A 9466-nucleotide genomic window follows, 5' to 3' on the forward strand; every position below is an offset into this window, starting at 1 on the left:
AAATGTGGACACAAGGAGTTTCAGGCAATGATCTGCTAAACCTGAGACCATTGTCAGACATTTATTATGTAAAGTGCCAGACTTCTAAAGAAGTAATCTGTAATCTTGTTAGTGTCTGGGTTGCCTAGTTCAAATGGTTTGGACCAATCAGAATTGAAAGGCACAAACACACAAGTCAGAGTGGGGAGGGGTGGGTCAAGGGACAGAACCATGAAACAATGTTGGTTGTAGCCTTGGACTAGAACCAGTAAGAACGTGACCTAGGTAGTTCAGGTAACTGAGCCAATGGGATGGAGATCCATTAGTTCATCTGATGAGGAACACTAAGAGTAAGGAGATCCAAATACATAGCAGTGATAACTCTTTAGCAACCAGAGACCAACCATCATGGATGAGGAGGTCACGATGGACATGTAGAGTTTGGGACCACGAGGAGCACTTAGCCAGCATAGACTCTTTTCCATGGTAATACATGTTCTTATCATTGGAGGGTCAAGGAATTCTAGTGTGTGTGTACATGGGTAGTTAATTTATAAACCAAGGTGCTGTTGAGTTGAGACAATAAAGGTTTCTTGCCAGTAACTACAAATTCTCTCTGTGCCTCTCTGATTTTTTTTACAAGAGGTGATTCTTGTTACAGTTTTCAATTGAGTTAATTTCAAGAACCTCCTCCAGTCGCTCTCCAATGCCAATGCATCTTTACTTAGATAAGGGGCAGAAAAACTGCTCACGATACTCCGTGCAGTTTGACCAATGCATTATAAAGCCTCAGCTTTATATCCTTGCTTTTATATTCGAGCCTTCTCAAAATGAATGCTAACATTGTATTTGCCTTCTGTACCACCAACTCAACCTGCAAGTTAACCATTAGGGAATCCTCCATGAGTACTCCCAAGTCCATCTGTATCTCCGATTTTTGAATTTTCTCCCCATTTAGAAAATAGTCCATGCCTTTATTCCTTCTACCGAAGTACATGACCATGCACTTCCCTACACTCTGTTCTAAGAGCTACCTCTTTTCCTTTTTCTCCCATCTGTCCAAGCCCTTCTGCAGGCACCCTGCTTCCTCAACACTACCTGCCCCTCCACCCATCTTTGTATCATCTACAAACTTAGCCACAAAGCCATCAATTCCTTCATCCAAATCTTCTAAAAACAATTTGAAAATAAGTGGTCACAATACCCACCCCTGTGGCATACCATTAGTCACTGGCAGCCAATTCAAAAAGACCCCTTTATTCCCATTCTTTGCCTCCTGCAAGTCAGCCACTCTTCTATTCATGCTCGTATCTTTCCAAAAGTACCATGGGTGCTTATCTTGTTGTAGCCTCAAGAGTGGCAGCTTGTGAAAAGCCTTCTAGAAATCCAAATAAACAACATCACTGACTCTCCACTGTCCATCCTGCCTGTTATTTCCTCAAAGAACTCCAACAGATTTGTGAGGTAAGATTTCCCCTTTACAAAAACACACTGACTTTCACCTAGCAAACACAAGGTCATCTGCAGATGCTGGAAATTCAAACAACAACACACACAAAATGCTGGTGGAACACAGCAGGCCAGGCAGCATCTATAGGGAGAAACACTGTCGACGTTTCGGGCCGAGACCCTTCGTCAGGACTAACCGAAAGGAAAGATAGTAAGAGATTTGAAATTAGTGGGGAGAGGGGGAAATGTGAAATGATAGGAAAAGACTGGAGGGGGTGAGATGAAGCTAAGAGCTGGAAAGGTGATTGGTGAAAGTGATACCGAGCTGGAGAAGGGAAAGGATCATGGGACGGGAGGCCTCAGGGGAAAGAAAGGTGGGGACGGAAGCACCAGAGGGAGATGGAGAACAGGCAAACAACTAAATATGTCAGGGATGGGGTAAGAAGGGGAGGAGGGGCATTAATGGAATTTAGAGAAGTCAATGTTCATGCCATCAGGTTGGAGGCTACCTAGCCAGTATATAAGGTGTTGTTCCTCCAACCTGAGTTTGGATTCATTTTGACAGTAGAGGAGGCCATGGATAGACATATCAGGATGGGAATGGGACATGGAATTAAAATGTGTGGCCACTGGGAGATCCTGCTTTCTCTGGCGGACCGAGCGTAGGTGTTCAGTGAAATGGTCTCCCAGTCTGTGTCGGATCTCACCAATATATAAAAGGCCACACCGGGAGCACCAGATGTGGTAAACCACACCAGCAGACTGTGAGTACTGAAAATAAAAAAAATCCAATTCAATGCTAGATAAAAGCATTTTCCCTGTCCTCACAAAGCAAAAACCAATGTTTATTACATGTTAGCTGCCTGATGATGTTTTGAAGCCTCTTTGATTTTGCTCCTCACTACCTATCAGCCTCAACATGGGTGCCCCAAGGACTGTGTGCTGAGCCCTCTGTTGTACACTTTGCTCACACAAAACTGCATGGCCAAACACCCAAGGAATCATGTTGTCAAGTTCATCAATGACGCGACAGCAGTTAGAATCATCACCAACAATAATGAGATGGCCTACAGAAGAGCTCAAGGCCTGGTGCCAGGCAAATCACCTCTTCATCGACATCAGCAAGTCAAAGATGGTCATTGTCTTTAGGAAAACTTGCACCATTCACACATCCTTTTGACATTGGTGGCACAGCAGTGGAAACTGCTTGCAGTTTCAGACTCCTGGGAGCGCACATCTCACACAAACTCTCATAGTCCCAAAGTACTTCCTGCACAATCAGGAAAGCTCACAGATGCCTCTGCTTTCTGAGGAAGCTGAATAGAGCTGGACTATGCACATCCACACTTAGGACTTTCTACAGATGCACAGTAAAGAGCATCCTAACACACTGTATCATTGCATGGTGCGGGAAATGGACTACAGTGGACAGGGGCATCCTGCTGATGGACTGTTTGCCCCACTCTCTTCAGGGAAGAGGCTACATAGCTTCTATGCCAGGACCACCAGACCACCAGATTCAAAATCACTTATTCTCCCCAAGCAGTAAGGCTGACTAACACCTCCACCCACCCACCACCTCTACATTATCATTTCCTGTCAGAGTCACCTTGTGTCCTGTATCTAGTGTCACTTTATGTAAGTGTATGTATCAGCCTTCGTATATGTTTACATTTATTGTGTTCTTTATCTTAGTGTGTTTGTTGTATGCTGCATTGGATCACTTTGTTCTCCTTTGCAGATTTGTCTGGAAATGACATTAAACAATCTTGAACCTTGAGAACAGGTTTCAGAACTATATGAACGAATGGCTTCATCTTTCCACTCAAAATGGTCCAGCCAAATAAATCATAGTGGAAGGTATTTTGACATTCAGAATTTGGGTCTGAATTATCCAGAAGGAGCCCATGAAGTTAACAGGTTATTTTAAAAGGACACACAAAGCCTCAATATGCATTTATCTGTTACTTGGCAACCCTTTCACATTAGCTACATGTAATGATATAGGACCTGGTTACAACTGAGGCCTTAGACCTGCAAAACAAGTTAAGGAGTCCTCAGTAGTTGTATGTTATCTACTGCTACCTGTGCCATGAAACACTACTTGTATCCATTAGCTGAAAATGAAGTATTTCAGAGCATCGAAATAGAATCTTCCTCTGAATTTTCAATGAAAAGGCCAACACAATGGATCCACGGCAGAATTTTAAAGACTCTGTCTTTTGATTTATCTGAAAGACTTTTCAAACTAAGCCATCCTAAGCTTATGTAAGAAAACAAAAGCAATTTCAAGTTGTACTCTTTGATACTAAATTCTACCAGCAAACCACACCATTTTGGACCATTCTGCTCCTTTATTAGAAGAAAATTATTTTCCACATTATAATTCCAAATAGTATTGTTTTCCATCTTCACTCTAACCCATGGACTGATAAACCAGAAATTATATTCTGGATATCTACAATGAGTAGATGTATAGACATTCTGTCCAATGGACATAGCTGAATCTGTGGAACTTTATAAGGATAAGGACAATTGTGGCAGCATGTTATATGTCTTCATTATTCACTAACATCACCTTATGACAGTCTGCATAATTTTCAGTCTCCTTTTGGAATGCTGTAATTAATAATGTTGTCTTATCTTGTAATTAACAGTGAATGTGTTCTCTGAAAAATCCTTCCACTCTGTTGGGATCAATAAAATGCCACAAAATGGAAGTTGTGAAAAAAACACTTCAGCAGCAGTAACTTTAGTAAACAACAATCGTGGCATTTTTTCCACATCTCCCAAAGGACAACAGTGCACTATATCAAAAGCCTTTTCACCTGCCATAATATTTCCACCCGTTTTAATACATTTCTGAGATACGTAGAAGAATCCATTATGAAACCATCAGCCCCAAATCTGACAGCATTAGTAAGTCGAGCATGAGCAATATCTTGTTTTTATCGAAAATGTGAACTCTGAAGTCAGAAAGAGCCATTTTAGAAAATCCAATCCATGATGAATAGTGCCACTATTTTATCAAATATTCAATGAAGCATGTTAAACAAACTGCAATAAACAATTCAGTTCTCTATAGCTTTACTGAACCAACCCCTTCCATTTACTGTGTTCTGTTAGAATTACGAAGGACAGGATGAATTAAATCTTTCAAATGGCCTGAGGTCCATTTACCAAGATCCTGGTAAAATGTCCTTTGCATGTGGCTGTGGGAATTATTTAAAGTATTACTTTCAGTTTATTGATGACATGGTTCTTCAGAAGTTCTTGAAACCTTTGTTGAGAGAATTGCTTCAGTCCTTGTGTTAGATTAACAGAAAAGATTTGGAAATTCTGATGTCTCAGTTTGGAAATGGCTTCACTGCTATTCAGTGAAAGAGCAGGGTAGATTTCCACAAGACCATAAGACATAGGAGCAGAGTTAGGCCATTCTCTCAATTGAGTCTGCTCTGCCATTCCATCATGGCTGTTTTATTACCCCTCTCAACCCCAATCTCCTGCTTTCTCCCCATAAACATGATGCCCTTATGAATCAAGAACCTATCAACCTTTGTTTTCAATGTACCCAGTGACTGGCCTCCACGGCTGTCTGTGGCGATGAATTATGCCAATTCACCACTCTCTGAAGAAATTCCTCCTCATCACTGTTCTAAAGGGTCCTCTTATACTAAGACTGTGCCCACTTTAAGAAACATCCTCTCCACATCCACTTTTTCTAGGTCTTTCAATATTCTATCGATTTCAAAGAGATCCCCTTCATTCTTCAAAACTCCAGTGAGTACAGGCCCAGAGCTAATTTCCACCTAATAGCTATTGCAAATCAACTTCTAATTTAAAAAAAACTCTTCTACAGTTTTATTCCCATTTAGTGAAGACTTAATTAAAATAGCCCAGGACTCATCTGTTGTAGAGCAAATTAATTTCCTGCTGCTCAGCATCTATTCAGACCTAAAATGATTACTCTTAGGAATGACAACAGCCAATTCCTCAAGTGGGATGGATATAAAGTAAGAGGCAAAAAGAGAGATAGAGTTCATATGTGCAAAATCCATGACTAATACCCAATGCTGAGTATGGATACTGATTGGTCTGTTTAATAATTAACAAATAGATTTGATAGATGTATTAAATTTGAGTAACCAAAATAGGAGTACTGATAACAATATGGTGGTTCCATGTCCGTTACTTCTTAACAGGCAAAATTAATTAATATTAACTGTTGAAGGAATGAATGCATGAAACATTCAATCCCTGAAATCAGGTTAGATAGTTACCAATTACTTCACACCACCTCACAAGATTACTGATCCAAATAAACAATGAGTGGGTGCATTTTGGTTCATAGAGCAGGTTTAGGGTCCTGAATGATGAAGGGGAATGACATTCACACAGTTAGTTGTGGCAAGGGTCATAGCTGATAAACAGGATTCTGTATTGCTTTTTATGTGGCTGCTACAAGTGTCCATTAAGTTCAAATTCTGTGAGTAATGAACAGGTATACACTTTTAGCATATTTTGTGATGACCACTGTTTCATTGTCGGTAGTGTTGTTTTGCCATGGGTGGTGCTCCTTGCATCATGTCAATGCAGCTAATGTTATGCTTCCAACTCATGCAATATGCTACAGCTTTATCAGCATGATGAATACCACCTCCCCCACCAACTGTGCTCCCTGAAGAATAACCAGCTGCTTCTGGCTTTCTGACAATTGACTTGAAGGACTTGTGATTACTACCTGGTACCTGGGGAGCATATCATTGATAGGCTGGCAGTGAATAGTTTATGGAGGCAAGTATTCTATTCCGATCTGTAAACTTTAGCTATCGCTTGTTGTCCCTTTGAGCTTTGAGGAGCTTCTCACTCAGTATCCAACTGAGTGATACTCAGATACTCAGAGAAGAAGGAGGGGATCTACAGATCAAAAAGAAGGGGAGCAGCTTGAGGAAGCAGTTCCAGAGTGCAGTCAGACATATGCTCCATGTGCCTCAGATAGAGGTCAGCATGCTTTGCCATTGGTGCCAAGGCTGATGATAGTATCAATTTCAGTGCCTCAGTGTTCCCTTAAATGCCTTGCATTGTTGTAATAAGACCTCCCTTCTTTTATACCCCAACCCACTTGAAATCCAATGCTGCCCCTCAATTTTTTAAACGCTGCCTATAATAAAAAAAAAGACTCATAGTGATTTTCTTTACTGCCAAATGAAGCAGCGAGTTTTTTTTGTACAACCTGAGAGCAATGGCATGTTTTCATCTCACACTGGCTTAATGTCAACTAGATGGTTGTGAGAACACGTGCTGTTGATACGTTTTGAAGTCCTCACAAACCCAGTGTACAATTCAGTAAATGGTTACAAGAAGAATACTATTTAGAAATTGTTATTTTTAAAGGCTAAAGAGATTAATATTAACAATTTTTGAATCAGTTTTCTAAAATGCTTCATTTATTTCAATCAGTCTCAGTTATACTTTTAGTAATAGCAAAACAATAAATACATGTAAAGAAGCAACAGGACTATTTTTTTAATCAAATCCATAATTACTGTTACTAATTAATTAATCAATGATAATCTCTACTCAAAGTTACCATGGCACACAAAAGAATTTTTAGAAAACAATTGCCAATTTGGGCATAGGCGCTCAAAATGGTTTGCCACCGCTGCCCTAGATGGTCTGGTTTTTCCCCATGTCTCAAAGATGTGCAAATACTGAATACCTGGTTTTGATCCTTTGCAACGATAGTGAGTTTCCCTTAACCGAATCCACAAGGACATGGGCACCTTGGCCAGCTGCATCATAAGTGTAATTTGCATAATGACAACCCGGTACTCCAGCTGCAGTGCTGCCAACAAAAAGGCCTTGCAGAAGGTGTTTAGGGGAGCAGAGAAGGTTATTGGGGTCTCCCTACCTTCTGTCCAAGACCTCTTTCAGAGTCGATGACTCCAGAAGACACAGTACATCATTAAAGACCCCTCACACCCTCTCCATAAACTGTTTGTTCTTCTGCCATCAGGCAAACATAACAGGAGCATCAAGACAAAAACCACAAGGCTACTAAACAGCTTCCTCCCACAGGCAGTCAGACTGCTAAATATCTGCTCTACCTGACTCTGCTTTGGACACTTTTAACTTGCACTGGACCTTTATAACTTGATTTTAACCAACAAGTGGCTGTTGTGTTTTACTATTTATTGTTGTGTTTATTATTTAGTGTTGCGTTTGTTATGATTGCACTTGCCCCTGGGAAACGTTGTCTTATTCTGCCCTGCAGAGCTGATGTACTGTTAGAATGACAATAAAGTTTTTGAATTTTGAGTCTCTCCACTTCACAAGATGTCATTGATAGATTGGAAGACCGGAGTTTCAATTCTGAGCCTTTTCATGTTCCTCAAGACAAATGAGAATGTGCCATATTTCCACTGACAACCAATTCACCCTGACAGCTGTGCATACTTCCCTTTTGCCTATGCTGAGAATCTACTTGCAGGAGGTAATACCAGCTCCTGTGAGTAAATTCTCAGCATAGGCAAAAGGGAAATATGCACAGCTGTCAGGGTGAATTGGTTATCAGTCATAAAACTGAGTTGACCAACTACTTTGGCCCAGAAACTTTGCATCATAGATGTGTGACAAAGAGGAATAGACTATTCAGCCATTAAAATCTGAGACCTTTCTGTAGATCTCAGCTGATCAATTCATTGCAATCTACCTACCGTTTTTCTTCATCCTTTAACTAAAAGGAATATTAAACGCTTTGGTTTTTTTCTGTATCAATGCACTTTCTAGGAAAATGCTTTAAATTGTGTGGCATGGTAGCATAATGGATAGCATAGCATTATTACACTGCCGGTGATCCAGGTTCATTTCCACTGCTCTGGGCATTTTTCCTGTTACCATGTTGGTTTCCTCCAGCTGCTCCAGTTTCCTCTTACATTCCAAGTGGTTAGAAGATTAATTGGTCATGTGCGTAATGAGACCACAAGGTCAGAAGGGCCTGTTTCCATACTACATCTCTAAATAAATTAGTGTCATTAAACTTCCATCTTAACTACACCAGAACTGCATAGCTTTTCCATTTTGTGTCTCAGAGACTCAGAGTACATCATCCTTCAACTCAGTGAAGACCAAACAAGTCCATGGAACTTGTCCTCAAAAATGAACACCTGAAGACTCCATGTCATTCAGCTGAATTATTGAAGTAACAGGGGACACTAGCAGCAGTATAAGTGGGGGAAATATGGATCATGGGTTTACTAGGCCTAGCTCTGTTCCTTTCAGTGAAAAGCTCTGGAGCTGTTTCTCAGGAAGTTACATCAGGAAACTACAGTGCCAATAAAAAGTATTCACCCCATCCTCACGGAAATTTTCATGTTTTATTGCTTTTCAACATTGAATTACAGTGAATTTAATTTGCTTTTTTTTGACACTGATCAACACAAAAAGACTCTTCCATGTCAAAGTGAAAACAAATTTCTACAAATTGGTCTAAATTTGTTACAATTATTAAATACAAAATAATTGATTGCGCAATTACTCATCCCTTTCAAGTCAATATTTAGTAGCTGGCAGCAATTTCAGCCTTCAGTCTATGTGGATAGGTCTCTATGAGCTTTGCAGATCTAGACACTGCAATTTCCCACAGGTCTCGGCCCGAAACGTTGACTGCTCGTTTCCATGGATGCTGCCCGACCTGCTGAGTTCCTTCAGCTTGTTTGTACATGTTGATTTGACCACAGCATCTGCAGTGTACTTTGTGTTAATTTTCCACATTCTTCTTTACAAAACTGCTCAAGCTCTGTCAGATTGCATGGGGATGTTGGAACACACAAAAACAATGGAGGAACTCAGCAGGTCAGGCAGCACCTATTGGGGGGAAATAGACACTGACCCTTTAAAGTTCAAAGTAAATCTATTATTGAAATACATATACGTCATCAAATACAACCCTGAAATTCATTTACTTGCAGGCATTCACAATAAATACAAGAAACACACTAGAATCAATGAAAGACTGGCCCCAATAGGACAGACAACA

The sequence above is a fragment of the Hypanus sabinus genome, chromosome 6 (assembly GCF_030144855.1).
Source record: "Hypanus sabinus isolate sHypSab1 chromosome 6, sHypSab1.hap1, whole genome shotgun sequence".
NCBI classification, from domain to species: Eukaryota; Metazoa; Chordata; class Chondrichthyes; order Myliobatiformes; family Dasyatidae; genus Hypanus; species Hypanus sabinus.